The 26,897-nt window shown below is 45.2% G+C and overlaps 1 long non-coding RNA gene across 1 annotated transcript in view; it reads right to left on the bottom strand.

The window, feature by feature from the left end:
- Positions 1–1,030: 1,030 nt before the first annotated feature.
- The window catches only part of LOC134909223 (uncharacterized), a 149,161-nt gene continuing 123,294 nt past the window's right edge, over positions 1,031–26,897 (bottom strand). Inside the window, exon 3 of the long non-coding RNA XR_010175868.1 lies at positions 1,031–1,245. This is a non-coding gene — a long non-coding RNA (uncharacterized LOC134909223). The remainder of the gene's footprint in view (positions 1,246–26,897) is intronic.

Here is a 26,897-nt window from a genome sequence, read left to right as displayed (position 1 = left end):
TGGTTAGGTTAGGAGGCTGTTGATGATGCTGCAGTTCGCCATTCCGAGGTGGAATATACGGCTCTTCCAAAAGATGCAGTAATACTTTTGTCATCCTGGTGGGAACTTCTGCTGCTCCATAAGTAGCGGAGAATAGAAGTGATGGATTTGTGAGGGTCTTGTAAAGTGGAACATTTGTGTATGTATCATCCTTCTGACGAAACAGGAATCTCAAGAGAAAAGTGTCAGTGGAAATTTTTCTCTTACAAAGTACTTGGGGGCAGATGTATTAACCTGGAGAAGTGATAAACCAGTGATAAGCGCAAGGTGATAACGCACCAGCCAATCGTTACAAATGTGAAAAATGGAAGGAGCTAACTGGCTGGTACGTTATCACCTTCTACTTATCACTGCTTTATCACTTCTCCAGGTTAATACATCTGCCCCCTGATTTGAAGTGTGCTTATTATTTCCTTGGCCAATATATTGGTTAGTATGGAGCAATGAAAGTCTTTATCCTGATTAATTGAACTACAATCACAAATTTGTGAAGGATAATTGACTTGGGAGCGCGCAAAGATCTCGGTAGGTAGGGTGAGGTTATTGTGTTTTCATAAAGCCTCCATTCTCTTACTAAGCAGTGTTTGACAGCGAAAGCCGCAGAGCTATGAGTGGCTATTTAGAAATAACAATTAGTTTTCAATCAATAACACAACAGTCAACAAGTCCATTTTCGGGTCAGATGATCATTGCCACAAACAAGGAAGAATTTATTGGGTATGATATTATCCTATAATAAAACATAATTCTTTGTACTATAGAGACTTCCTATGCTAAGTACTTGCTCCTAAAACGGAATTCCAAATGCTATAGAGACTTTTTATGGCAAGTACTACTATAGCGCAGAGTGCAAATTGAATCTTTGAAATAAAATAGCCATTACATTATACTGTAGCTCAGATCACTTTATCCTGAGAAAGAAAATAGAATTTTTTTAAGATCGCATGCAAGAGAATAATCACATGGAATAATTTGCATAACATGACTGCTTTAATTATATGTTTTGCTAACACAGGTAATAATATGGCTGAATTTTATATGTAATGTGTTTTAGTAAAGTGACAGATTCTCTATGATGGGTTATTGTGGCTCATCTGTACACAGCGTTATTACCGGTCTCTAGCGCTGCTATCTTTTTGCTGTTATCAGAGTAATGGTACTTCTCTGTTAGATGAACTTCTTTGTCTGGTGCTTTGTTAGTAGTGTCTGGGGACGACATGAGTACAAGAACATTATTTAATTTGTATATTATTATTCTAGGGCTACTCTCCATCCTCCTAGTCATGCAGATGCCGGGCGGTGGCTGTTGGGTTTGGAACGAACTGTGGATGTATACATGGCACAATTTAAATATTATTTTATGCAGATTTAATTTTTTTCTCCCCTATTCTGAAGGCTTGACATTTGTTGGTCATGGCATACTAATATGCTTCCATATAGCAAATAGCATCAATGACATTCAGTGTATATACTTAAAAAAGGGTAGACCTCTGACCATAAGGTTATTTTTTAAAATACCATTTTATCAATGGTCCCTAAATTTTAGGGTAATATTTACCTCTAATGACATACCGAACCTATGTGTAATCTGTATATTACTGTGACTATAGGTGCAACATATATAGATAAATGTAATACGATGCGGGAGTATTTTTAAAGCTGCAATCATTTACAAAGCAAAACCTACCTGATTGCCGCTTTAAAAATACGGCCATTCTTGGACAAACTCCTGCACTTCCGGCTTCTCGCTCCCTATTACATTTACGTAATAGTCTTTGCAAAAATAAAATGTAAGGCCAAGTAGTGCACTAACGCTGCAGCCTGAGGAGAGAGTGCCAGTTTCCCAACTTAACCGGGGAAACCATGGATAGAACTCTCCATCTAAGGGAGACATGCAACATTATGGAACTGTCCAGGGTAGAAATACCCCTCAGGCTAAATATGGTCAAAAAAAATAAGGAAAGACCAAAAATAAAATAATTAATAATGAAAATATTTTAAAAATAAAACAAAATATTGACATGGACAAACAAGTCAAAATATGCTAAAATTGTTTTTCGCTAGTGCAGACAATAGTTGATAAATTAAATAAAGATCATTAAAAATAATTAAAAAACAAAGTATAACAAGATAAAAAGTGGCATAAAAAGAAATCATAAAAATAAATCTAAGTGACATTTCACAACACCTAGCCGCTTCCTCAGACAGTGAAGAATGAATGAATGAAGCGGGCAGGTGCCGTGAAACGCGTCACAGATTTTAAGTGAGAACTTTTTATGATTTACAGTATTTTGTCTCTTTGTATCCTATGATACTGTGTTTATAAATTGTTTTATTCATTTTATTTCATTTCTTTTATCAATGATTGATTGCACTAGTAAAAATGATTTTAGCATATTTTTACACTTACTGCAGATTTACATTTGCCTCCTTCTGAGGCTTGAGCAGAAATCCATGCTTAGTAGGGTTTTCTGTCCTTACCGCAGCCGCCATGAGTGTGTTAACCCATAGCTCCAGGCACTTAAGCCAGAATCTAAGGGTTAAAGCGCATTAGCCTGGGCTTATCTTGAAAGGAAATGGGCATACACTTGAATAGCTTGTACTACAACCTTTAGTAAGTACAGCAGTTAATTGAATCCAGCATGGACTGGAGTCACATACTTGTGTCATAGACACTTATATATAAACTTATACTCTTCTCAGCATCGGAGAGATCTTGTTTTCAGTTCTAAAGGGCCCTACACATGGCCCGATTGGCCGGCGAGGTGCCCAACGGTTGATCCGGCAGGCAGGAAGGGGGCGGGGGGTGACGGGAGAAGTTTCCCCCGTCACCTGGCCCTATAGCCCTGCATGCTAATATGGACGATATTGTCCATATTGGCTTGCAGGCATAAGCGAGCTGGCACCAGCGATGAATGAGCGTGGGACCGCGCACCGTTAATCGTTGGTGCCTACACACGAAAAGATATGAACGATATCTCGTTCATTAATGAACGAGATCATTCATATCTTTCAGTGTAATCGGCCAGTGTGTAGGGTGCATAACAGTCTTACAAGCCTGACAAAACTGATTTCCAATCATGATGTTTTCTCCTTCGCTCATGTGTGACTCGGTGAAAGGGACCATTTAGAGGTTGTAATATCTTTGCAGTCACTACATGGCCATCTGGTGATATCTGCAGATTGACATCAATTTTATACAACCAAAAGACCATCATTTAGCCTTTTTAGACTATATGGGTTTCATGTGGAGTGTAGTTAGATCATCTAGCGTGACCACAGGAGAAGTATGAGTGCTGTGTCGCAAAATTATAGAAATGCGACTAAGCATATTGGGTCTAATGCAGGTGTCACACGCCAGAGGCGGCGTTCGCCGCGCTTACCCCTGCGTGCCTGCTGGTCTGTGTTGCGGCCTCCGCCTTCGGTGGTCCACGGGCCCCGGCGTCTGGCTGGCGCGGCTCCCGGCGGTTCCCCGAGGCAGGGACGCCACCATGACACCCGGCATCACGTGAGCGGGGAGCAGGTGACGTCATCAGACTGTTCCGCCAATCCAGTAGAGGCGGGAGATTCAAAGTCAGACGCCGGGCAGAGCCTTGGCGCCTGAGTATCGTCTTTTCCCCTGAAGTGGATGCCAGTGCTCTTGTTCCCGGCGTGTCTCTCTGTAGTTGTACTCCAGTGTCTCCGGCATTTCCAGGTGCCAGTTGCTGTACAGTTTCCAGCGTTCCCAGCGGCCGGTGTGTTCCTCTGCGGTCCAGTCACAAGCGCTTCTCGGAGTCAGCGTGGGCTGCGGGCTAAACACCGCTCTCAAGTTCTACAGGTCATCAGCGTCTTTAACCACCACTCTCAAGTTCTACAAATCATCAGTGTCTTTAACCACCGCTCTCAAGTTCTACAAATCATCAGTGTCTTTAACCACCGCTCTCAAGTTCTACAAATCATCAGTGTCTTTAACCACCGCTCTCAAGTTCTATAAATCATCTGTGTCTTTAACCACCGCTCTCAAGTTCTACAAATCATCAGTGTCTTTAAAACACCGCTCTCAAGTTCTACAAATCATCAGTGTCTTCAAACACCGCTCTCAAGTTCTACAAGTCATCAGCGTCTTTAAACACCGCTCTCAAGTCCTACAAATCATCAGTGTCTTTAAACACCGCTCTCAAGTTCTACAAATCATCAGTGTCTTTAACCACCGCTCTCAAGTTCTATAAATCATCTGTGTCTTTAACCACAGCTCTCAAGTTCTACAAGTCATCAGCGTCTTTAAACACCGCTCTCAAGTCCTACAAATCATCAGTGTCTTTAAACACCGCTCTCAAGTTCTACAAGTCATCAGTGTCTTTAAACACCGCTCTCAAATTCTACAAATCTTCAGTGTCTTTAAACACCGGTCACAAGTTCTTCAAATCATCAGTGTCTTTAAAACATCGCTCACAAGTTCTTCAGTCACCAGTATCTTTTACATCGCTCACAAGCTCTTTAATCACCACTATCTTTATAAAGCATCATTCTCAGTGTCTTTCACCATCACTCACAAGTACTTCATTTATTAGCATCTTTGACATTGCTTACAAGTTCTTCTATAGGCCTGGACATTCTCCCATAAGTTCCCTCGCTGCTATGTGACATTGTGTTGCTCCCTTCCTGCAATAAAGTTCTTCAATATTTTCACCAAGCCTTACTGTCAGAGTCCTGTATGAGGAAGACCTATATCAGGCCATCCCTGTTCCGACCCAGCTGTGGTTCCTCTTGCCTACCATCGGAAGAACCCCCGAGTTCACAACACCCCCAACTTAGGTCAGTGACAGCAGGGAGGAATGTACACCGGTTTACCTAGCATATCTAGTATGAATTTGCACTGTGCATGACCACAAACTGAACACTGGCAACTACCAGGTAAGTATATATAAGGATCATATTTATTTGTAATCCTCAATATGTAACATAGCCCCTTTGTTTCCAGAGCTGCCCATAATCATTATCAACAGTTTTACTGACAGAGATAACTGCTTTTGACATCTTCATGCAGAGTTTAGTAGAAATGTGTTTGTAAAATCTATCGTTGGTGAAGATAAGTGAAAGATGACTTGTATCCAGTTATATTCTGCCTGCTCATCCTAAGAAGATAGCAGTATAACAGAATAAAGTATAGAGCATTTGATGATAAAATACAGGTGAGGGACTTCCGGTTTCGGAAGCTGCATGTGAGGCAGCAACTATGTGGCGCTCCTTAACACCCGCCCAGTATCTACCCAATCTCACGGCTCCTAGCCTCCCGTCTCGACCCACCGGCTCCCTGCACAGCTACCGGACCCCCTGTCTGTTGTATGGACAGGTTTTTGATCAAGCCAATGCCTTCCGGAAAGAACCGCCAGCAGAGATAGAGGCACCGCACCGAAGCCAAGATGATGCTGGACGCAGCCGCGGTCTCTTCTCCCTCTGCCTCCGGACATGCTGTGCTGCAGACTATCCCCTCTCCGTCCCTCTCAGTTGAATCCCGCAGTGGTGAGTCACCTCCAGCCTCCCCTGCAGATGCACACAGGCTTCTCCCGCCACCAGACGCACCAGTCACTTACACTTGACATGGTGCAAGTAATTAGAGCTCCTATTGGCCCCCTATTAAAGGCGCAGACAGAAGACATCGGCATACAGATCTCCCACCTCTCCCAGATGATATCTGAGGTGGAACACAGGTTGGGGGAAACTTTTTCTGACGTATCTGTTCTCAAGCAGGCAGTCTCATGTAATACCAAATCCTGCTATCAGCTTCATAACAAGGTTGACGACTTTGGCAATAGGTTGATGCCAAACAACCTTAGGGCTGCCGGAGTCTATCAAGGGTCCTGAACTTTTTTATTTTATACGTCTATCCTTGCGTCTTTACTGCAAGTTCAGGAGAGCTGCACAGACCTTGTGGTGGAACGTGCGCACAGGATTGTCCCTGTTCGCCAGTAGGACAATAGTCACCCACGTGCAGTCATATTTAAAACTTTGAATTACCTGCATAAGGAATCCCTCTGGATGGCCTCGCATAGGCACCGTAATATGATCTGGGATAGCCACAAACTCCTGCTGTTTCAAGACTATTCAGCTTAGCTCAATAGAGCCAGGAAGGAGTTTTCCCTGATCTGCTCTAAGCTCATCCAAATCAACCGGAATTTGTCCTGATGTACCCCGCTCATCTCAGGATTTACAAAGGCAATACCTTCAAAGATTTCCTATCTGTCTCGGATGCTGAGGCTTTTCTCCAGGAAGAGTTGGATACGTTCCATGTGCATTCATCGCCTACAGAGTCTTAGTGTATGCGACTCTTTTCTGCTGATATGCAACCCACCACATTCTCCCCTTATATAGGGGTGTTGGCTCTCCTCAATGGTTAACTTGTATTTTAGGGATGCCTGTTATTTCCTGACTTCATTTTCACGTCCTTTTACTACTGGCTGGATTGCTGATGTTTTTCAATTTATCTACGGCAGTCGACCTGATATTTGGACGGGTGGTTCCTTATTGGACTACCAAGCTCCCCCTCTTTAATATTGTTTTTTCAGATGCTTTTCCCGAGAAGTATGTCTACGATTACTGATGCTGATGTCAGCGTGTTTTTTTTCTTTAGTTTTTCTCTTCTAATTTTCTCTTTTTTGATGTTTATGTTTTATTCTGATTTAGATTCCCACTACCCCTCTTCGCTCCTCATTGTGCATTTGCTCAAGTGATTATTTGGGTTTTCATGGTCCTTCTTTTGCAATACTACTACTGTACCAGTGAGGTGCAACCCACATCTCCTTTGATAATGTTTTATGTCATCTCTACGTATTGGTAGTTGGAATGTGGGTGGGATAAACTTTTTACACATTACAGCAGACAGCGTCCCCTTTTTACACATTACGGCAGACAGCGTCCCCTTTTTACACATAGCGGCAGACAGCGTGCACTTTTTACACATAATGGCAGACAGCGTCCCCTTTTTACACATAACGGCAGACAGCGTGCCCTTGTTACACATAGCGGCAGACAGCGTACACTTTTTACACATAACGTCAGACAGCGTGCCCTTGTTAAACATAGCGGCAGACAGCATACACTTTTTACACATAACGGCAGACAGCGTGCTCTTTTTACACATAACGGCAGACAGCGTCCCCTTTTTACACATTACGGCAGACAGCGTGCCCTTGTTACACATTACGGCAGACAGCATCCCCCTTTTTACACATTACGGCAGGCAGATTCCCCCTTTTTACACATTGCGGCAGACAGATTACCCCTTTTTACATATCAGGTCAGGCAGATTCCCCCTTTTTACACATCACGTCAGGCAGATTCCCCCTTTTTACACATCGCGGCAAAGATTCCCCCTTTTTACACATTACGGCAGGCAGATTCCCCCTTTTTACACTTTGCGGCAAAGATTCCCCCTTTTACACAATACGGCAGGCAGATTCCCCCTTTTTACACATTGCGGCAGGCAGATTCCCCCTTTTTACACATTACGGCAAGCAGATTCCCCTTTTTTACACATTGCGGCAAACAGATTCCCCCTTTTTACACATTGCGGCAGGCAGATTCCGCCTTTTTACACATTGCGGCAAGCAGATTCGCCCTTTTTACACATTGTGGCAGGCAGATTCCCCTTTTTTACACATTGCGGCAGACAGTCCCCCTTTTTGAAGAAAGAAAGAAAGAAAGAAAGAAAGAAAGAAAGAAAGAAAGAAAGAAAGAAAGAAAGAAAGAAAGAAAGAATTATACTTACCCTCTCCGCTGGCTCAGGCTCCTCGGTGCAGCTTCTGATCACGATTCCCGGGCAGGAGAAAAGGAGGAGGAGGGAGGTGGAGGAGGGAGCCGCAGCAGCGCTGTGTTACTGGTGGAGGCGCTGCTGCTGCTGCCCCTCTGCTTCACTATAGGCTGTTCTCGGAAGACAGCCTATAGTGAAGCAGAGGGACAGCAGCAGCAGCGCCTCAACCAGTAGTAAAGAGCTGCTGCGGCTCCCCCCTCCACCTCCCTCCTCCTCCTTCTACCCCGTACCGCTGCACTCCTCTCCTCTCTGTCCGGGCGGCTGTGTGCTGCGAGCAGTGGTTGCCCGCAGCACACAGTGGCTTGTAATGAGTCAGTTTGACTCATTACATGCTTTGGGCCCCTGGACAGCGGCGGGCCCCAGTGCAACGCACTGGTTGCACTAGCGGTAGTTCCGCCTCTGCCTTGGTGGTACACCAGGATCAGACGGGTTCCATCATGGGGAGAAATTCTGTTGTAAATATATGGAGAGTTTTGGCTGTTATACATGATTCCCAATGTGCCAGGTTGAATACTCTGAGAGCTGTTTTATCTCTAGACACAGAAAAAGTGTTCGACATGGTACATTGGGATCACTTATTTGACTCTCTGTTCCGTTTTGGCTTCCCACACCAATTTATTTCCGTCCTGAAAACCTTATACACTAATCCCTCTTCCCGAATAATATGCAATGGTTTACTTTCTGATGATTTCCCCATATCGCATGGTACTAGACAGGGCTGTCCGTTATCTCCCCTTTTATTTGCCCTTGCCCTGGAGCCACTAGCAATAGCCCTTCGCCAATCTCCCCTCTTCCAAGGTATACAGATAGGTCAGGTTGATCTGCGTGTAGCATTATTCGCAGACGATATGCTATTATTTTTCTCGAACTCGGAACACTCTATACTTATTGCTTTGGATATTGTTCAACATTTTAGCATTTTCTTTATTAACATTTATTTTGTAACCAAATCGGAATTACTGGTGTTACAAGGTCAAGCCCCGATCTTGACCCATAAAGATCAGTTAAACTCCATCAAACTCATGCCCACTCACTTGAAATATCTTGGGGTCAGCATAACTAAACATACTGCTCAGCTGTATAAACACAATTTTGCTCCTGCAATATCCCATATTGCTAAGTCCCTAGAGAACTGGCAAAACCTGCCTCTCTCCTTGCTAGGCAGAATAGAAGTCATCAAGTCTATAATTTTCCCTAGACTAATTTACCAGATGCAGATGCTCCCGATAAGACTCTCCAACTCTGACATTAAAATAGCTTCTCGAATACTCCTTAAATTTATCTGCAATGCCAAAAAGCCCAGGATATCTAAAGTAAAACTCCAAATGCCTAGATCCAAAGGCGGTATGGGCTTCCCTGGCTTATTACAATATTCGCAAGCTCTCTTATTCCGCTATATTACAGATTGGCTTTTGGAAAAGAGCTTTTATACTAATTATGACCTAGATTGCGCACTTTTCTCTCCATACTCTCCAGGTGCTCTTTTACATACACCTAAATCTGACTTACCGCCTGGAATTTGCACTAACATATTTTTAGAGATACGCATGATGCCTGGTGTGCTGTTAATAAGAAATTGAAGAGGAACCTGAGGTGCTTCTCGTGGATACCTCTCTGGGGTAATCCCATGTTCACCCCAGGTATGACTAATTCCCTCCTCTTACGTCTGAAATTTAAGGCTTTTCGATCTATCTCACAGGTGTTTGATCCTGGCGGCAGGCTGTTGACTTTTGCAACTATACAACAACTATTCAATCTTTCCCAACATTTTGTATTCGCATATATGCAAATTGCACATTATGTTTCCTCACTCCCCCCAGTGATGGCTGATCCCTCTTCACCTGACCCACTACTACCTGTATTTGTTAAATTGAATCGGACCACTTACAAAGCTAAGTTCTTATATGGTTTATTGTTAGAATCTGCTAATATACCCATTTGTATCTCTTCTACACTTTTATGGAAGAAGGATATACCTTCTTTACATATAGGAGATTTCCTTTTTAAATATTACGATAAGACAATTAAGATTCTTCTATCTACTACTTTGCAGGAGGTGCACTTCAGAACTATATATAGAGCATACATCTCACAGAGCCAGAGACTCTTTTTTTGTTGCTGAGGAAACAGACCAATGCCCTAAATGTCACCATTTCGAGGTTTCCGGTTCCGGCACTGCATGGAGTGACACGCTGCTTAGAAGCTCCGGTGCCTGCAGCCACTAACCTTTACCATATCGCCCGCTCTGGGCGTCCATTGAGCGGTCACTCACACCGGCCCGCTCCCCGTACATCCAGCCCCCCTCTATGGACCGATTTCTCGCTCCCACGATGCAGGGAAAGCCTCCACGAGCCAAATCTGAAATCCGCGGCTCGGCTTCCAAGATGGCCGCCGCAGCTTCTCTGGAAGCCGGAGCTCGAGCGGCGGTTACCTCAGCTCCTCTCTTGGCCCCTGTGCCCATCGTCTCTCCATCCCTTGCTGGGTCCGCTGCTCCAGACTCGTTACTGCCCTCCTCTACCCCGGGGCATTCCTTGTCCTATGAGGACATTGTTAGAGCGGTGAAAGAGACTGTCCTGGATATTAAAAGCCAGTATAAACAACTATCCAAGCGAGTTTTACAAGTGGAACATACTGCTGGTGAAAATTTTCAGCAAATCGCTGAACTCTCCGACATCTCCGCTAAACTGCAGAAATCAGAAAACATGGTATGGTCTAAGATCGACGATCTAGAAAATAGATCGCGCAGAAACAATCTCAGGCTCATTGGGCTCCCAGAGACGATTAAGGGCCAAGCTCTTTACCACTTCCTTCGACACACACTTCCAGATCTCCTTGGAATTCAAGATATTTGCTCGGATCTCGTAGTGGAACGTGCACATAGAACAGGCCCCGGTCGCTCCGCTGCATCCAACCGACCACGTGCTGTGCTATTTCGATGTCTTAACTATCTCCATAAAGAGGCCCTGTGGTCTGCTTCCCGCCGTATAAGAGACCTTGTTTGGGAAGAGGCCAAATTATTAATCTTCCAGGATTTCTCCCCGGAGCTTACCAGGCTACGAAAGGCGTTCTCTCCCACATGCTCAAAATTGGCCCACGAGGGCCGTAAGTTTGCTCTACTCTACCCTGCACGCCTGAGGATCTTCGATGGCACGTCTTTTAAGGACTTCCACACCCCGGGGGATGCTGCTGCTTATCTTTCGGAGACCGAAGCCTCTGACCAAGTACCGAAATAGCCGTCTTATACAGACACTGACCTGTAACTATCATGCACCATTGTTGCCTTGGCTTGGTCGCCCTCGACATACATTTATTTCTCATCCCCACCCCGTGGACTATGAGTTCCCCTGTTAGTCTTATTTGGACCTTCTCGATACTCCCTCAGTGGTCTTCTGGGTGATGTATATATTATCTTAAAGTGACATAAGTTTCCTCTAAGCAATGTATACCCATATGCCTGTTTCCAGTTTTATATAATTTTATATACTTGGATGCCTGTTTTACCCATCCATTTGGGGGTAAGCTGATGTCATTCTGACCGCTCACTTATATCCCTTACCCCTCTCCCTCCCCCCCCTCCCACTCCCTATCCCCCCCCCATCCCTTACACCCCCTCCCCCTACCCTCCTCCCTCTCCCCCCCCCAACCCCTATGCTGTTCATTATAGTGGTTGCTGGCTAGGAGCAATGACCTCCCTGCTGCCCTTGGTTATCATTTTAATTATAATACCGTGAAGTTGTTGCACGAATATTGCTGTGGGACCCCCCGGTGGGTCTAATATTCTCTTCTCATCTCTATGTCTCTACTATCCTTGTGTCTTCCCCTTCCCCCCCTTCCTCTTGTGTCTTTTCCCACCCTACACTGCTTATGGGTTTGTAAGATGTCCTCCTGTATGATTACTTATTACCTAATGCCCCATGTCTACTATTAAGGTGGGCACATGGAATGTTGGGGGTATCCATTCCCCTATCAAGAGGAAGAAGATCCTGCTCTATTTAAATAGATTACATATGGATTTAGTGTTTATACAGGAGACGCACCTCCTCACCCCGGAGGCCCAAAAATTGGGTGTTTTGGGCTGGCAGGTGCTCTCGACGCTCCCTATTCTTCTAAGGCTAGGGGTGTGTTGATTCTCGCTAAACGTAGCTTACATATTGAAGTCCTTACTTCTCTGTGCGATCCTGCTGGTAGATTCCTAATACTTGAAATTTTACTTCATAATACCAAATATGTTTTATGTTCTGTGTATGCTCCAAACTCATATTCAAAAGATTTTTTCAAGACTCTCATAACAACACTGTGCCCGTTTATGCCCTGTCCAATGATTGTGGGCGGAGACTTCAATGTTGTGGTCTCCGCTTATATGGATTCGAACTCCTCCGCTCGTGCACGCTCCCCTCCTACCTTAGGTGTCCCCTTTTTTGCACAACAACTGCATCTGACCGATGCTTGGAGATTTCTTCATCCCACTGACAGGGAGTACTCGTGTCTCTCGGCTGCCCACGGCACTCTATCCAGAATAGATTTTCTATTGCTTTCAGATTCCCTGATTCCCCAAAATACTGAAGCACAGATGGAAACAATTTCTCTTTCTGATCACGCCCTAGTTTGGATCTCCCTTACCACCTCATTAGACTATGGCTCCTTTAAATGCTGGCGCTTCCCCACTTCCTTTACCTCTTCCCTACAATTTCGGAACAGGTTGGAAGCATTTTGGGAAGAGTTCAGGCTGGATAATGCAAGTATTGCTGAAACTGATCCCTTATTGTTCTGGCAGACCTCGAAGGCGGTTATACGCGGTAGGCTTGTGGAATATACTTCCACAAGAAAAAAACAATTTCTTTCTGAGTTTAAAACCTCCCAACGCTGCCTAACTGAAGCCTACCAACACTTCAAACAGTGCCCGTCTCCTGCTTCAAAGAAGGTATATTTAGATTGCAAGTCTCAGTTTGGTGCTGTATTGGCATTAATGGGCGACCGCCACACATTTAACAGAAATCACCGCTTTTATAGGTACGGCAATAAAACAGGCCGTCTCCTTTCAAATCTTCTGCGGGGTTCAGTGCCGTCCTCAGTGATCCAGACATTGAAACGAGACGATGGCTCGTTGGCTACCAGATCTGTGGACATGGCGCAGATCCTCTCAGAATTTTATACTGACATTTACTCCCCCCCTCCCCTCGATCTAGCAGCTAAAACTTCTTTCTGGGACTCTGTTTCCCTGCCTCAAATACCAGCATCGGTGAGGGGGGATCTTTGCTTACCAATTACTACCCAGGAGGTGGAAGCGGCAATTAAACATCTTAAGCCCATGAAAGCCCCTGGACCCGATGGTTTCTCCGGGGAATTCTACAAAATGCTCATACCTAAATTGCTGGATCCTCTGACCCTGGTATTTAATAACATCTTATCTTCCCATTCCCTCCCTCTGTACTTTAACGAAGCCCTGATACGTCTCCTTCCCAAACCTGGAAGGGATCCCCATCTCCCCGGTTCCTACCGCCCCATCTCCTTGCTCAACGTTGACTATAAACTGTTTACGAAAATTATTGCAGATAGGTTAAAGGGATTGCTCCCCTCCATTATCCACCCTGACCAAACTGGTTTCATCTCAGGCCGACACTCCACTAACAATATCCGTAAAGTTCTTGCCGCGGCCACCTGGTTGCACTCCAGCGGAGACCCTGACCCCCAATACATCCTCTCCCTAGACGCGGAGAAAGCGTTTGATCTTGTCAGTTGGGATCACTTATACACGACGCTGGATAAGTTTGGGTTTCCGCTGGACCTGATCAACATGATACGTAATCTGTATTCCCCCTCCTCATCTCGCATCATGTGTAATGGCTACTTGTCTGCTCCTATCCCTCTTCACCGAGGCACAAGGCAGGGCTGCCCCCTTTCCCCACTTTTATTTGCTATCGCCATAGAGCCCCTGGCTATTAAACTGCGTCATCTCTCAGATTACTCCAGAGTACTGGTTCATGACCATGAGCTCCGTGTGAGTTTATTTGCAGATGACATGCTCCTCTTTATTTCACGACCTGAGACCTCTGTCCCGCCGATCATGCAGGCTATCTCTGAGTTTGGCGCTTTTGCGGGATACCGTGTTAATGCCTCTAAGTCTGAGCTCTTCCCACTCAACCCGATTGCCTGTCAGCAACCCCCGGTGCCAGTTCTCACTCAATTTAAGAGAAACACTATAGGCCTTAAGTATTTGGGTATATATATCCCTGTGAACATTTTAGACCTATACTCAGTCAACTATACCGCTGTTTTTAACAAAGTTTCCCAATTGCTATCCACTTGGTCATCTCTTCCTGTGTCCCTACTGGGAAGAGTAGCTATTTTGAAGAGTATTGTATTCCCCAAGATCTCTTATCTACTCCAGATGATTCCTATCCAGCCCCCTACTAAAGACTTAAAAGAATGTGATAGAATGTTCTCCAAATTCCTGTGGAATCGCAAGAGGTCTCGGATTTCTTTACCTAAACTTAAACTCCCCCGTGCCCAGGGTGGCTTGGCTGTCCCAGACCTCTTGGCTTTCTTCCAGGCTGCGAACTTTAGGTATATCTCGGATTGGTTAATGGGTACTTCCTCATATGTAAATTATGACATGGAGCAGGGCCTTGTACACCCTTACGACCTAAGGGCTTTGCTGCATACCCCAAAAGCTTTGCTCCCACCCATGGTACGCCCTAATATTCTCTTCTGGGACGCCTATCGCTCCTGGTGGGCCATTAACAAGGCCCTGCATCGCAACCCAGAATACTCCCCTTTTATCCCATTATGCGGAAACCCCTGCTTCACTCCTCCCCTTGATAATACCAAATTCCTCACAAGGAAATCTAGGGGCATAGCCCTCATTCGTGACGTGTTTGACCCGGGTGGCCATGTACTGTCATTCGCGGATTTAGCCGAGAGACACGGTGTGCCCTCATCTGATTTTTTCATGTTCCTACAAGTACGCCATTTTGTACAAACTCTCCCCATCCCTCCTGTGCACGAGCGGAGAAAGGATCCTCTGTCCGCCCTGTTGGTCACATTACCTACCTTTTCATACAAGATATGCTGGTTATACCGGGACTTGTTGCCTGGCAAGCCGGAGGTTTTCTGGCCCCCCATGTTGTCAAAATGGTCGAGTGAGTGGTCCTGGGACCCATCGGTGGAGTGCTTCCTTTCCCCCCTTCCCGCTATACTGAAAGCCCTGCATTCTGCCCAGCTTCAGGAAATCCACTTTAAATTTTTACATCGGGCATATATTGCCCCGGGACAACGCAAATACATGGTCTCTACAGACTCTGGTCGTTGCCCCAAATGTAAAGCACCAAATGCTCTCTTTATGCATAACTTTTGGCACTGTCCGAAAGTTAAACGATTCTGGAATAAAGTAGTGTGGTATATAAAATCCACTTTCCGGATCTCTCTCCCTATGGATCCAGCGGCACTCCTCGGCCTTAATACTACAACCTGGCGTTTGCTCCCATCCCAGGCTTACTGCATTCCGTTTCTATATGTACTATTGACCTTGGGGAAAAAGTTAATTTTGAATCACTGGATATATCGAACCTCTCCCTCCCTAGGTAACCTCAAGTCTTTACTTACTAATACACTATACTTTGAACGCCAATCCACTCTCCCAGACCTTGACCGTAACGCTTTGCGCTTTTATAAGAAATGGGGACTATACATTGACTCTCTTCCACAACGAACTCATATACTGAAATTGTTTGATTCCCTTAGTTGGGATTCTTACCGCAGACTATGTATCCCTATTGGTGATGATCCACCTTCGACACCAGGATGATGCTCGTTCCCATACCTTGATACTGAGCGATTTGATCCCCACATTCCCTAGAAATGTGCCTTATCATGTATGATGAATATTTTTTAGGCATCTGCAACCCCCCTCCCCCCTCCTCCCTCACACTTCTTATCCATGTCTTTGTTGTTTTTCTTTCTTCTTTCTTCTTTCTTTTTCTCTATGATTGTCTAGTTGATTCTGGTTTTGTTACATATGTGATAATGTGCAGTTTTTCTTTCATAATATATTATAGGCCTAAATTGCTGTTTATATTCATCACTGCTGATGCTTTGGTATGGTCCTCTGCACTGCTCGCTCCTACACACAGCGCCAGTGGTAGTAGTGATGTTTGATATTATGCCATATCTTTTGTTGCCTATTATGTAATCCATAAGTATAAGCATTTTACATGCACTTTGTACTGCATTGTTTCTCTGCCCTTTTTTTTTTCTCTTTATGTCTCTATGTGGAAAAACTAATAAACATATTTTCAAAAAAAAAAAAATGTCACCATTTCTCAGCCTCGTTAATCCACAACTTCTGGAAATGTGATCATATAAAGCGCTTTTGGTAAAAGCTATGTTATTTTAGTAACTCCTCCTTTTCCCTGAGAATGCCTATGGACCCCATCCCTATGCTATTTGCTAACTTTGATAATTGGAATATCCCCACATCTCGGCGGGAATTACTGCCTTTTTTGGTGTTATTGGTCACTGTAGCGAAAAAGATCATTCTTAATTCGTGGATCTCCAAATCCGTCCCTACCCTTTCTGGGGTTCATACTCTTTTGTTAAAATTAATGTACTTTGATAATTTTGCTGCTGTGCGCCAGCCTCCCCAGCAAACACATAGCTTTTCTCGGAAATGGGGCACCTATATTACTACGACATCTCTGACTTTTCAATCACACATTATGTCATTATTTCTGGCACCTCCTAATAGAGTTGGTGGACCTGTCATTTGACCGGTTCTCCTGATCTGACTTTTCTTATCATACCCAATAGTTCTGCCTGCCCCCTCTCTATACTAAATCTATATTCTTCTGAGATTCATGGAATATGTGCAACGTTCTATATGGTTACTATATACCTTCACTATATTGTGATTGCTTGATGTGATGCCTTCCAAATTTCATGTCCCTTCCCCACCCCCCTCTTCCCCTTTTATAATTACGTTTTCTAATAATTGTTGTTGGTTTATGCGATATAGTTAAGACAGAGACAGCTTTGGTTTGATGAGACGATTCTTTATTTACTATACAACCTTCAGGATTACATGCTACTGTGATATCCATGCCTATGTCTATGTATTATGGGGGTAATTCCAAGTTGATCGCAGCAGGAAATTTTTTAGCAGTTGGGCAAAACCATGTGCACTGCAAGGGAGGCAGATATAACATGTGCAGAGAGAGTTAGATTTGGGTGGGTTATTTTGTTTCAGTGCAGGGTAAATACTGGCTGCTTTATTTTTACACTGCAATTTAGATTGCAGATTGAACACACCACACCCAAATCTAACTCTCTGCACATGTTATATCTGCTCCCCCTGCAGTGCACATGGGGGGTCATTCCGAGTTGTTCGCACGCAAGCTGCTTTTAGCAGCTTTACACACGCTAAGCCGCCGCCTACTGGGAGTGAATCTTAGCTTCTTAAAATTGCGAACGAAAGATTCTCTAAATTGCGACCACACACCTCTTAGCAGTTTCTGAGTAGCTCCAGACTTACTCGGCATCTGCGATCAGTTCAGTGCTTGTCGTTCCTGGTTTGACGTCACAAACACACCCAGCGTTTGCCCAGACACTCCTCCGTTTCTCCAGCCACTCCCGCGTTTTTCCCAGAAACGGTAGCGTTTTTTCGCACACACCCATAAAACGGCCAGTTTCCGCCCAGAAACACCCACTTCCTGTCAATCACACTCCGATCACCAGAACGAAGAAAATACCTCGTAATGCCGTGAGTAAAATTCCTAACTGCATAGCAAATTTACTTGGCGCAGTCGCAGTGCGGACATTGCGCATGCGCATTAGCGACTAATCGCTCCGTTGCGAGAAAAAAATACCGAGCGAACAACTCGGAATGACCCCCATGGTTTTGCCCAACTGCTAAAAAATTTCCTGCTGCGATCAACTTGGAATTACCCCCTATATATACAACATTGCTATCTATGTCTCTCATACCATTTGATCAATATACTGTACCTTCCGTATATTAATATTTTGTCCTGATGTACTGTACTGTTTATGTTTCTGTGATGTTCCCCCTGTTTTTGTTTGACAAAAAAATAACAAAATCAATAAATATACTTGAAAAAAAAATATAGGTGAAGAGGCGAGTAAAAGCTCATACTTGGTAAGCCTCATTTCTAAAAGATGCTGTGTTTCAGTTTTTATTCCATATAAGGTATTACTTTATTTATAAGGCACCACAAGTGGTCTGGAGCACTGCACATATAAGGCTACAGTAGGACAGTACAGGGTACACAGAACATTGTATAACATTATTAATAATTATAATAATAATGTTATGTATATAGTGCTCTTCCTCCAATCAGATTCAAGGCGCTGAAAATATGAACATAATACAATTCAGAAACAAAGAAGTACAGAAAAGCTTTGTATAAAATACAGAGCATGGAGTAAACAAGTCTTGTGTCTGTTTTTGAAAGATTCTAAAGTGGGGGCCTCTCGAACTGTGCAAGTGGAAAGTGAGTTCCATAGAGTCGGAGCCACATGGCTAAAATCTCGACCCCCAGATGAACTATGGGAGATTCTAGGTACTGCTAAAAGTCCTTTATCTACAGATCGAGTGGGGCAGTATGGAATCAGAAGCTGCTTCAGGCACTTAAGGCCATGGTCATGTAGGGCTTTGAAAGTCAGTAAGCCAATCTTGAAAACAATTTGCCATCTTGCAGCAAGTGGAGGGAGTAGAGAATGGGTTAACAGGGCTGGTTGGTTAATAGCCTGGCAGCTGTGTTTTGTACCAGCTCTAAGCGGTGCAATTCTTTTGCTGGGAGACCAAGGTAGAGCCCATTGCAGTAGTCAAATTGAGATGATACAAATGCATGTATAACTTTTGGCAGATCTTCCGGGGAAATTAAGTACTTGATTCTAGATATGTTCCTCAGATGAAAGAATGAGAATTTGATTGTGTCTGATATAAGTGTCAAGCCTACATCCAGGACAACGCCAAGTTTCCGTACATAATCAGTGTTTTGTAATTCTGAGTCCACAAGTGTAAGTCCAGTTGGTTGCCCATGCCGCAGTCTTGTACATTGATGTTGAGGTCCTATCATAAGTACCTCTGTTTTATCAGGATTCAGTCACAGCCAACTGGCACTCATCCTCTCCTGCTCAGCTAGACAGCCATTTAGGTTTGTTATTGGGTTCTCAATACCTGGAGCAAAGGACAGGTACAGTTGTGTATCATCTGCATAGCTTGCAACCACTTTCTTTATAACCTTTTTTAGAAAAGGAAAGTTTGATACCGCTCTGTCGGTCATGCAGTCAGGATCTAAATTAGGTTTTTTAAGAGGTCTAAAAATTGTTTACTTTAGTGGTTAGGAAAAATGCCCATCAGCAAAGAGCAATGAACTATTTTTGCAAGTACAGTGCCAATTATGTAGAAGCTTGGTTGAGGCATGGACCAGATCACAGGTAGTGGAATGCAACATTCGGGCAATTTCAGCAATATATTTGGCATCTATTGGGTCAAAGCTGGTCCATGAAGACAGGTGGCTTTAACTGGTAGGCTTGGCACTCCTTTGATGGAACTGTGGAGATTCAAGCCCGGATGGCGTCTACTTTATCTGCAAAGAAGTTTGCAAACTCATTCCATCTTGCCTAGGAGGGAGTTTCATTAGGGTGCAGGCATGCTGGCTTCCAAAGCATATCCACTGTGCAGAAAGCTGAGCTGGCTTATTGTTTGCTGCTGTGATCGAGAGGAACTTTGATTTCTTATTGGTGATTGTGGATTGATATTCTTCATTATGCTTTATTAATTTTATCTTGTTCTCCATCAGGTTAGTCTATCTCCATCATCTTTACAATCTACGCCCCTTTTATTGAGGTCATTAACACTGTTGTCAAACCAGGGAGCATGACGGTGTGGCTTATGAGGTTGTATACGCAGAGGGGTGATATTATCAATTGCAGCTGTCACGTCCCTATTATAGTAACAGACTAGGGAACAGGTATCTTTACAGGCAACCATTATCAGAGAGATCCAGATTTGTTGCAAGAGCCTGGGAAGTCATACCTTTCCTTGGAAGATACATGGTCAACTCCATGGGCAAAGATCCAATCTGAGGGGTTGCAACTGAGAACCATAGTGAGTGTTGGTCTGACCACGTGGAAGGGTTTATTTTTAGGTCAGAGATTGCTAATCCAATCTGACAGACAAGCTCAAGAGTGTGACTACATTTATGTGTGGCAGAAGGAATGACTTGTGTGAAGCCCAGATCATTCATTGTGCACAGGAGATTTTGGCCAAGGTGTGAGAGCTCATCATCAACCTATGCAGTTACCAAGACATAAACACAGCACAAGTAACAATTAGCACCATAATTCTTAGTACACAATACAGCTGGAAAACAAGGTGAATGAGGGAGTAATCAATGAAGGGTGGAAAATGTCTCCAATAGTGATGACATGAATAGCAGGAGTAGATCCACTGGAAGAGACGAATGGCTGTGAGTGAGAGGAATTCTGAGCTAAATGGCCATGGAGTAGGTTAAGGCTGTCATTGAAGTGCTAGAGAAGAGGGCTGTGAGAACAGGAGGGATGAAAATCCTGCTCCTAGGAGCTTACAATTTAGGAGAGACTGACAGATGACTTGAGGGGTAAGCATGTGGATGGGCACCTGAGGGCAGGAGGTAGGCGAGATAGAGATGACTGACGTAGGAGGGTGGGGTGAGTGACCTAGTGACAAATTTAAGTGATGGAAGGGTATGCTTTGATTAACAGGTGAGTTTTCAGTGCTCGTTTGGGTGGGGAGAGCCAATTGGAGTGCGGGAGCTCATTTCAGTGAAGGGGGGCAGCATGGGCAAAATCTTGGATTTGTGCATGAGATGCAGTAACCAGGGTAGAGGAGAGGCGACGATCATTGACTGACCAGAGAGGGTGGGAAGGAATATGTAAGGAGATGAGGTTAGTAACATAGGGAGCAGTGGAGTTATATGTGAGGGTAAGGAATTTGAAGATGATTTCGTAAGGAAATGGGAGCAAATGCATGTTTTGGCGAAGGGTGTGATGAATGTGGAATGTCAGGAGAGGAATATGAGTCTAGCTGCAGTGTTGAGAACAGATGGAGAAGAGCGAGATGGGAATGTGGGAGCCCAGTAAGGAGAAGGTTGCAGTAGTCAAGACAAGAAATGATTAGTGAGTGGATAATCAGTTTGGGAGCATTCTGAGAGAGGAACGGCCTGATACAAGTGATGGGAGCTGGGACTGACAGGATTGAGCTAGAAATTTGAAAGTTGTGGGTGTAGAGGGTGGAGTCAAAGGTGACATCCAAGAAGCAGAGTTGGGGAACAGGGGAGATGATGATGATGTTGGCAATGGTGATGGAGAGATGGAGGGGAGATTATGAGTTTGGTTTTGTCCATGTTGAGCTTCAGAGAGCATTCAGACATCCAGGAGGAGATGGTGGAGAGGACGGAAAGGGAGAGGTCAGGCGAGGAGAGGCACAGTTGTGTGTTGTCGACATAGAGGTGGTATTGGAGGCCGAAAGATCTGATGAGTTCTCCCACTGAAGAGGTGTACAGGTAGAAGAGCAAAGGGTCAAGGATGAACGTTGGATGCCAATGGAAAGGATGGAAGGAGGTGTGTTGGAGCCAGAGGCAGACACAGAGAAGGAGCGGTTGGTGAGGTAGGACGTGAACCAAGCATGTTGCTTTAGAGGCCAATGGTCTGAAGGGTGCGGAAGTAAAGAGGATGATTATATGTGACCAGGGCAGGTTCAGTGGAGTGAAGTGGTTGAAAGCAACATTGGAGGGGATCAAGGATGGAGTTCACAGTAAGGCGAAAGGAAGAAGAGAAATGGAGCAGTAGCTAGTGGGCGAGGTTGGGTTTTTTGAGAATAGGTGAGACAAGAGCAAGTTTGAATGGTGAGGGAAAAATGCCAGTGGAGAGAGATATGTTGAAAAGGTGAGCAAGCTGAGAAGCAGGCAGTAACGGAGAGGGAGAGGGTACCAGGGGCAGGTGTGCTGGGAAAAGGACAAGATGGATTTCATCACCTGTTGTGGGGCAGAAGGCGCACAAGGTGGGGGTGGCCAGGGGAAGTGGGTGGTGAGAGGGCTGCAGCAGGAAGATGGGAGGAGATTTCATGATGGATTGCCTCAATTTTGGAAGAGACAGAGGCAAAGTCAGTCGCAGTGAGGGAGGAGGGGGGAGTGAAGGACGAAAGAGGTGGATGGGGTTAGAGGGCAGAGATTAGTGACTGGAAAGATTGCTTGGTGAGAGAGAGGGCAGAACTGAAGGAAGAGAGGATGAACTTGAAGTGGAGTAAGTCTACCAAAGAGCGAGATTTCCTCTAAAAGTGATCATTGGAACATAAGCATTTTGCAGGAACCAGGTCAGTTTGGAGGGCCAGGATTGGGGTTTGGAACAGCAAACAGGGAGATGGGGGCAACAGAATCAAGTGCAGAGGTGAGGGTAATGTTGTAGAAGGAGGCCATCTGGTTGGGGCAGGCCATGAAGGAGAGAGGAGAGTATTGAGTGAGGAGGTAAGGACAGCGGGGTCTCAAGATTGTGCCTGGTGATGGTGACTTTGGGCAAGTGGAAGAGGTGAAGGAGAGTAGATGGTGGTCAGAGAGGGACAAGGGAGAGTTGGAGAGGTCAGAAGGAACACACAGATGGGTGAAGACAAGGTCAAGGGAGTAACTGAGACAGTGGCTGGGAGTGGAGGTCCATAGAGAAAGGCCAAAAGAGGAGGAGAGGGCAAAAAAATTGGTGGATGCGGTATTAGGAAAATCAATAGGGATGTTAAAGTTACCATGTATGATAGAGGAGAGATCAGCATAAAAGTTATTGATGAATCGGGAGGAGGAGCCTCGGGGATGGTAGATGCCTGCAACACTGAGATGAATGGGGTGGCAAAGATGGATAGAGTGACCTCAAAGGTGGAGAAAGAAAGTGAGGGCTCAGGTGGGATGACACGAAAGGTGCACTTGGGGGATAAGAGGATGCCCACTCACCGCCTTGGCTGTGGTCAGGTCTGACAGAGTGGGTGAAGAAGAGGACCACATAGGAGAAGGCAGCAGGGGAGGCAGAATCAGAGGCGGAGAGCCAGGTTTTGGTAATGGCAAGACAGCTAAGAGAGTGGGAAATGAAGAGGTTATGGATAGCAGGAAGTTTATTGCAGGTGGATCTGGCATTCCATAGGAAAAGGGGAGGGAGGGGGCAGTGGAGATGTGGATGAGATTGGCTGGGTTGTGGATGAAGTGCGGTGGGCCCTATCTGGGGGGAAAATGAGATCTAGTGGAGAGGATCATTATGGAACAGGGGTGAGGAGCAATAGTGGGCAACTCAGGGAGTGGAGGTAGGAGTGGGGGACCTAATGACGGTAACCCGGAGTAGGAGGGCGAAGGATGGCACGTTTACAAATAGGTAGTGGGCAGAAAGACATGTTAGAGGATACAGGTATTTAGAGGAGAGGCAGATGAAAGACAATGTGTAGGTGCATTAAGGCGGTGGGGTAGTGGAAGAGAGTAGGTAAATAATGTTGGATGTTTAAAGTAAAATAAAATTAGGAGTTGTAGGTAAAATGGTAAGTGGTAAATTCAGACAGGACTATTAAATGTATAATAGGTAAAATTACATTGGTTCAGTTTTCCATTCAGATATCTGTAAAAAAATTAAGGTACGAATACAAGTAGTTGCAGGTGAAGTGAAAAGTTCTTGCAGTATCCAGAGCATGGAGTTTAGTGCAGAGTTGGTAGGTTATACAGACAGTAGGTGTAAGGGGAAGCGGTTACCATACCACTTCTCGGGATCCCAGACGTCACAATGCCGGCGCCAGAATCCCGACTAGCAGTGAAATCTCGTCGCCGGAATCCCGTCGCCACAGGCTGAGGGAAAATATGACCTGTGGCGAATGCAGCGAGCCACTGTGCCCGCAGCATGGTGAGTGCAGCAAGCCCAAAAGGTACTTGCTAGCGCTCACCCCACTGCTGGCATACCGGTGGCCATGATCTTGCTGTTGGTATACTGACGGCTGGAATCCCGGCCGCCGGTTTTACATACTGATCCCGGTGAAAGATGTGATGATTTAGTGAACTCACTTTTGTAGCTTTAACAAAGTCCATCTACAGTAGTGGTGGTTTGTACTCTGTTGCCCTTCAGTTTAACGCTGGTATAACGCCAATATTGATTTTACAAACTAATGACACTTTAGAACTAGACACTCTGCCAGCCTACCCCATACTGAATAAATAGGCAACAGACGTGTGCATCCTGATTACAACACACACACGCACACACACACACACACACCAAAAAGTGTTAATAAAATCTAACAATTGTAAGGTCAGTATACTACACTCAATCATTATATATTCTTGACATAGTACAGATATAAAATAACTTAAAACAGCTTTTATAAATTAACCTATGCAATGCAATCACTGCTATGATATGCAAATATAGATCACTTGCATCCGATGGGATTAGTGGCTGATCAAATTACCTAAATAATGTTAACTACCATTGGTACAGCAGGTGCATTGCACCAGAGCCCCTGGGGTCTAAGGGCCCCACAGCTGGCCAGACCTGTAATGAGTTTTCCCCTAGGCCACTGCACAACCATTGTGAGCAAAGTCAGATGACTGGCTGAGTAAAGGAAGCAGGGTGGGCCCTACTGCCTGAGGAACCTGCCCCTTACCTCAGGGAGGCAGGGTAGACCTTGTGTGTGTGCAACCGCATCAGTGTGCCATCTGTGCCGGACTGATAGGAGGGTCCTGCTGCCTGTCAGCACTGATGATCGCAGACACGTACTGCCACAGAGCTATGAATTCTTCCTGAATCACAGCTATCTGTGAATTAAAGGCAGCTCATGGCTAGTGTAATTGACGCTGTCAGAGCCTGCTTGACCAAGTGTTGAACTGAGGAAAGCACAGGGGTTGCGGCCTCCTCTCACAGACATGCAGTGGCCACTATGTTCCCACTGTTGGGAATTTGTGTGCAGGTGTTCATATTGCAGATTTATATAGGCACACACTAGTGGATGACTCAAAAATTATAAAAAAAAAAAGCACAATTAACCAGTGGTGTTGGCTTAATGATAGGTAGCAGTTACAGCCATACCCACTGTGACATGTACACTGGTGATGGAGTGGAGCTTGCAGTGAGTGTAAACTGCAAATGAGTAGCTGTGCAGGGAAGCTGGAACAGCTTTATGGAAGGTGTTTTAACCAGGTCGCTCATAGGAGCTAAGTAGGAGACTTCCATCTCCCACCATGTCACTACATAGTCTAATACAGCAAAGAAATAAGATGGCCCCTGCACTATCTCAATAGTGATCTTGGTAGCCATCTAGGGATAAGGCATGAGGCCTCCCTCTAGGACAGAAAGCCGAGTCTGTTCAGTATCACACTTTTTTTTTTCTTCAAATATGTTTATTAAAAACTATAAACAGAACAAATGCTTTGAGTACATTTTCGCATACAGGTTGGCACTCAATAGCAAATAAATGGGAACTGTAGCTCCATTGGTGTCACGATCCGGGTATCTGGACGCCATTTCTTACCCATCAGATGCCTCCTAAGGCTGGCTCAGCGCTCCAGGACCGGATCCCATCTGTTATCCTAATGTTCACATTCCTGCATCCTCTCCTGTCTCTCTGAGACGCTGTCACAGTAACGCCTTATTACATCTGGCATGGCGTCTCCCGCGGCCTCCGCCGCCGTCCCTGAGCTTCTGCATGCAGAGTGTCAGAGTGGCGATTACGTCAGCCGCGGCCTCCGCTGTGTCCGCGTAGTTGGATGTGCACTTGTCAGCCTGGCGTCTCCTGTCTCCAGTGGCCGGCGCCGCCATTACTGTTTTCATTACCACATGGATTACAAACCAAACTTCCCTCCAAGTGTCTGCATGGGTGCAGCCATCTTGGATTCTGTCAGCTGATCATTTCCTCCAATCTGTTGTCAGTATTGTTAATCTGCATAATTGCCTAGCCAATCCCTTCCTTGCTGCAGGTATAAATACACTGTGCCTGAGCAAGGAAGGCGTCAGTGCTTTGGTTGTCAAACCTAGTTCCTGTTTGTCTCTCTCCTGTGATTGTCTTCCAGGTTCCAGCTCCTGTCTCAAGACTTCCACCATAGAGACCCGCACCAGCATTCCACCTGCGGTGTAGCCTGACTCTCCAATCCATTGTGGATTCATCTGTTTCCAGCTACAACATTACCTGCTTCCAGCTCAGCTTCCAGCAGAGTACAGCTTCCCTTAAAGGGCCGGTGTCCTTTCTACACTTTACTACTCTCCACCGGTATTCATATTTCATCGCTCCCAAGTTCATTTATTATTTAACTGGTTCCAGCCAGTATCCACTCCGTGCTAACAACAGTCTGGTTCCAGCCAGTATCCACAGCAGCTGTTTTACCTTCAGCAACCCAGCTTTTCCTGGAACACCAGCTGGCACAATCCTGGGTTATCTCCATTGCTACAGTCGGGCCTGGTAAGGACTTTCCATCTAGAAGATCATAAGAACTATCTCACACTACCAGTGCCCTGTGGCTCCTGCCATCCTGTAGTACCCAGGAACTGTATTTATTATTTGCTGACTTTTACGTTTTCTTTTACTGCTGCTGTGTTGCGGAGTTGTCATAATAAACATCATTGACTTTTATCCAAGTTGTCGTGGTCACGCCTTCGGGCAGTTATTATTCATGTTACTTACATGTCCAGGGGTCTGATACAACCTCCCAGGTTCCGGTACATCTCAGCCCCTACAACTGAGGCTGCCTCCCGTCAGCTCAGGCCCTCAGTTGTGACAGTAAGCACTGACCTAATGAATCCAGCCGGAGACCAGGATCAAGCGGCCAGGCCGATGCAAGAACTGGCAGCCCGACTAGAACATCAGGAGGCTGCACAGGGCCACATCATCCGCTGTCTCCAGGATCTCTCTACTCGGCTGGATGGGATTCAGACAACTCTCCGTGGATCAGGCGCATCTGGTGCGTCAACCACAGTGACTCCAGCTATAACCCCACCCACCTTACCCATTTCTGCTCCACGTCTTCATCTTCCAACGCCAGCAAAATTTGACGGATCTCCAAGA

The sequence above is a fragment of the Pseudophryne corroboree genome, chromosome 4, assembly GCF_028390025.1.
Source record: "Pseudophryne corroboree isolate aPseCor3 chromosome 4, aPseCor3.hap2, whole genome shotgun sequence".
Lineage (NCBI taxonomy): Eukaryota > Metazoa > Chordata > Amphibia > Anura > Myobatrachidae > Pseudophryne > Pseudophryne corroboree.
This window is presented reverse-complemented; position numbering and strand designations above follow the sequence as displayed.